This window comes from Triticum dicoccoides, chromosome 5B, assembly GCF_002162155.2.
Source record: "Triticum dicoccoides isolate Atlit2015 ecotype Zavitan chromosome 5B, WEW_v2.0, whole genome shotgun sequence".
NCBI classification, from domain to species: Eukaryota; Viridiplantae; Streptophyta; class Magnoliopsida; order Poales; family Poaceae; genus Triticum; species Triticum dicoccoides.
The window spans coordinates 535981689-535987140 of NC_041389.1; positions in this window are offsets into that span (position 1 = coordinate 535981689).

A 5452-nucleotide genomic window follows, 5' to 3' on the forward strand; every position below is an offset into this window, starting at 1 on the left:
CCTCTACCATCGAGATTGGTGTTAAACCTAAATAATTGCTATTTGGTGTTTGCGTTGAGCATAGACATGATTGGATTATGTCTGTCGCAATACGGTTATTCATTTAAGGAGAATAATGGTTACTCTGTTAATTTGAATAATACCTTCAATGGTCTAGCACCTAAAAGGAATGGTTTATTGAATCTCGATCGTAGTGATACACATTTTCATGCCAAAAAGATATAAGATAGTAATGATAGTACCACGTACTTGTGGCACTGCCATGTAAGTCATATTGGTATAAAACGCATGAAGAAGCTCCATGTTGATGGATCTTTGGACTCACTCGTTTTTGAAAAGTTTGAGACATGCAAACCATGTCTATTGGTGTATACGCATGAAGAAACTCCATGCAGATGGATCGTTTGGACTCACTTGATTTTGAATCACTTGAGATATGCAAATCATACCACATGGGCAAGATGACTGAAAAGCCTCGGTTTCAGTAAGATGGAACAAGGTAGCAACCTGTTGGAAGTAACACATTTTGATGTGTGCAGTCCAATGAGTGCTGAGGCATGCAGTGAATATCGTTATGTTCTGACTTCACAGATGATTCGAGTAGATGTTGAGTATATTTACTTGATGAAACACAAAGTCTGAATTATTGAATGGTTCAAGTAATTTCAGAGTGAAGTTAAAGATCATTGTGACAAGAGGATAAAATATCTATGATATGATCATAGAGATGGGTATCTGAGTTACGAGCTTTGGCACGCAATTAAGACACTGTGGAAATTGTTTCACAATTAATACCGCCTGGAACACCATAGTGTGATGGTGTGTCCGAACATCATAGTTGCACCCTATTGGATATGGTGCGTACCATGATGTCTCTTATCGAATTACCACTATCGTTCATGGGTTAGGCATTAGAGACAACCGCACTCACTTTAATAGGGCACCACGTAATTCCGTTGAGACGGCACTGTTTGAACTATGGTTTGGAGAAACCTAAGTTGTCGTTTCTTAAAAGTTTGGGGCTGCGACGCTTATGTGAAAAAGTTTCATCGTGATAAGCTCGAACCCAAAACGGATAAATACATCTTCATAGGATACCCAAAACGGTTGGGTATACCTCCTAATTCAGATCCGAAAGCAATAGGGATTGTTTCTAGAAACGGGTCCTTTCTCGAGGAAAAGTTTCTCTCGAAAGAATTGAGTGGGAGGATGGTGGAGACTTGATGAGGTTATTGAACCATCACTTCAACTAGTGTGTAGCAGGGCACATGAAGTTGTTCCTGTGGCACCTACACCAATTGAAGTAGAAGCTTATGATAGTGATCATGAAACTTCGGATCAAGTCACTACCGAACCTCGTAGGACGACAAGGACGCGTACTGCTTCGGAGTGGTACGGTGATCCTGTCTTGAATGTCATGTTGCTAGACAACAATGAACCTACGAGCTATGGAGAAGCAATGGTGGGCCCATATTCCTACAAATGGTTAGAAGCCATGAAACCCGAGATAGGATCCATGTATCAGAACAAAGCATGGACTTTGGTGGACTTGCCCGTTGATCGGCAAGCCATTGAGATAAATGGATCTTTAAGAAGAAGACGGACGTGGACGGTAATGTCACCGTCTATGATGCTCGACTTGTGGCAAAGAGTTTTTCACAAGTTCAAGGAGTTGACTACGATGAGATTTTCTCATCCGTAGCGATGCTTAAGTCCGTCGGAATCATGTTAGCATTAGCTGCATTTATGAAATCAGGCAGATGGATGTCAAAACGAGTTTCCTTACCAGTTTTGTAAAGGAAGGTTGTATGTGATACAATCAGAAAGTTTTTGTCGATCCTAAGGATGCTAAAAGTTATGCTGGCTCCAGCGATCCTTCTAAGGACTGGAGTAAGCATCTCGGAGTTGGAATGTGCGCTTTGATGAGATGATCAAAGATTTTGGGTTTATACAAAGTTTATGAGAAACTTGTATTTCCAAAGAAGTGAGTGGGAGCACTATAGAATTTCTGATGAGTATATGTTGTCGATCAGAAATGATGTAGAATTTCTGGAAAGCATACAGGGTTATTTGGAAGGTGTTTTTCAATGGAAAACCTGGATTAAGCTACTTGAACATTGAGCATCAAGATCTATGAGGATAGATTAAAAACGCTAAATGGTATTTTCAAATGAGCTCATACCTTGACATAATCTTGAAGGTGTTCAAGATGGATCAGTCAAAGAAGGAGTTATTGCCTGAGTTGTAAGGTATGAAGTTAATAGTTAAAGCTCGACCACGGCAGAAAAGAGAGAAAGGACGAAGGTCATCCCCTATGCTTCATACATAGGCTCTATAGTATGCTATGCTGTGTACCGCGCCGGAAGTGTGCCTTGCCATGAGTCAGTCAAGGGGTACAAGAATGATCCAGGAATGGATCATTGGACAGCGGTCAAAATTGTCCTTGGAGTAAATAAGGACATGTTTCTCGATTATGGAGGTGATAAAGAGTTCGGCGTAAAGGGTTACGTCGATGCAAGCTTTAACACCTATCCGAATGACTCTGAATAGCAAACCGGATACGTATAGTGGAGCAACCATTTGGAATAGTTTCAAAAGGAGCGTGGAAGCAGCATTTATAATATGACCTAGAAATTTGCAAAGCACACACGGATCTGAAAGGTTCAGATCCGTTGACTAAAACCTCTCTCAAAAGCAAAACATGATCAAACCCCAGAACTCATTGAGTCTTAATCACATGATGATGTGAACTAGTTTAATGACACTGGTAAACTCTTTGGATGTTGGTCACATGGCGATGTGACCTGTGAGTGTTAATCACATGGCGATGTGAACTAGATTATTGACTCTAGTGCAAGTGGGAGACTGTTGGAAATATGCCCTAGAGGAAATAATAAATTAGTTATTATTATATTTCCTTGTTCATGATAATCATTTATTATCCATGCTATAATTGTATTGATAGGAAACTTAGATACATGTGTGAGTACATAGACAACACCATGTCTCTAGTAAGCCTCTAGTTGACTAGCTCGTTAATCAATAGATGGTTACGGTTTCCTGACCATGGACATTGGATGTCATTGATAACGGGATCACATCATTAGGAGAATGATGTGATGGACAAGACCCAATCCTAAGCCTAGCACAGATCGTGTAGTTCGTATGCTAAAGCTTTTCTAAATGTCAAGTATCATTTCCTTAGACCATGAGATTGTGCAACTCCCGGATACCGTAGGAATGCTTTGGGTGTACCAAACGTCACAACGTAACTGGGTGGCTATAAAGGTGCATTACAGGTATCTCCGAAAGTGTCTGTTGGGTTGGCACGAATCGAGACTGGGATTTGTCACTCCGTGTGACGGAGAGGTATCTCTGGGCCCACTCGGTAGGACATCATCATAATGTGCACAATGTGACCAAGGGGTTGATCACGGGATGATGTGTTACGGAACGAGTAAAGAGACTTGCCGGTAACGAGATTGAACAAGGTATCGGATACCGACGATCGAATCTCGGGCAAGTACAATACCGCTAGACAAAGGGAATTGTATACGGGATCGATTGAGTCCTTGACATCGTGGTTCATCCGATGAGATCATCGTGGAACATTTGGGAGCCAACATGGGTATCCAGATCCCGTTGTTGGTTATTGACCGGAGAACGTCTCGGTCATGTCTGCCTGTCTCCCGAACCCGTAGGGTCTACACACTTAAGGTTCGGTGACGCTAGGGTTGTATGAATATGAGTATGCAGCAAACCGAATGTTGTTCGGAGTCCCGGATGAGATCCCGGACGTCAGAGGAGTTCCGGAATGGTCCGGAGGTAAAGATTTATATATAGGAAGTCTTATTTTGGTCGCCGGAAAAGTTTCGCACTTTATCGGTATTGTACCGGGAGTGCCGAAAGGGGTCCGGGGGTCCACCGGGGGGGTCCACCTGCCCCGGGGGGCCACATGGGCTGGTGGGGGTGCGCCTTGGCCTATATGGGCCAAGGGCACCAGCCCCAAGAGGCCCATGCGCCAAGGAGACTTGGGGAGGGGAGAGTCCTAAGAGGGGAAGGCACCTCCGAGGTGCCTTGGGGAGGATGGACTCCTTCCCCCTCTTGGCCGCACCCCTTCCTTGGAGGAAGGGGCAAGGCTGCGCCCTCCCCCCCTCTCTTGCACCTATATAAAGGGAGGGGAGGGAGGGGTGGCCGCACCCTGAAGCCCTTGGCGCCTCCCCTTCCTGCTACACCTCCTCCTCCTCCCGTAGTCGCTTAGCGAAGCCCTGCTGGAGTTCTGCTGCATCCACCACCACGCTGTCGTGCTGCTGGATCATCATCAACCTCTCCTTCCCCCTTGCTAGATCAAGAAGGAGGAGACGTCATCTGCTCCGTACGTGTGTTGAACGCGGAGGTGCTGTCCGTTCGGCACTAGGTCATCGGTGATCTGAATCACGACGAGTACGACTCCATCATCCCCGTTCTATTGAACGCTTCCGCACGCGATCTACAAGTGGTATGTAGATGCAATCACTCTCCCATGACTCGTTGCTAGATGAACTCATAGATGGATCTTGGTGAAACCGTAGGAAATTTTTTAATTTTCTGCAACGTTCCACAACAATAACCCGCCTCGGGTAGGACCTATCTGAGACGGGTTTTCCTAGCATGGACCTATCCGAGACATGTAGCTCCTTTTGTAGGAGTGTTGTAATGATAATTATTTGTTTTTAAAAACTAAAATTATGAATAAAAAGTAGGTTTATTACACTCAAACAAGACAATGATCTTAGTGAACCGCAGAATTGAGAGACACAAAAATAGTAGTGACCTTAAATGTCTTATATTTGTTTAGTATAGTTACCTAAAATGTAACCCTAAAAAAATGTTACCTAAAACGTCTTATAATTTGTTTACAAAGTGAGTACTAAATATTGGATCCTTATATATGCAAGGCATGTAACAAATCGATGTGGGGGACACACTAAGGGTATCAAGATATTTTTCATATCATGACTTGGTGAACCTTTCTAATTTGTTAGACATATCAATTAAATAGGAAAATGTGTGTGTGGGGGGGGAGGGGATAATCAAGATAAAAAATTTCATATATATTTTTCATTTATAAATGTTTCTTATCATAAAAAAATGAGTGTGCATTAACTGAAAAAAGGGTCATCTTCCTCTATTGGGTCGAGATTGTATATTTCAACACAAGAAACCATCATTGAGTGTAAATACGTGTGGTGGTTGAACGATGCAAGTCGGGTTGGCTGGTAAGATGAAGATGAAGGTGGTTGGCAATAGAACGTGATGGATCCGGCGTCACCATGCTAAGATCTGAGAGGCGACGGTCACACACGACGAGGTGGGGTGGCCGATAATAGGAGGAGAAAGAGAGGGCAACGAAGTAGGATTGGCAAGGATGGGTGAAGGCGGCACTCGGTAACGGGATGTTGGGTGGATCGAG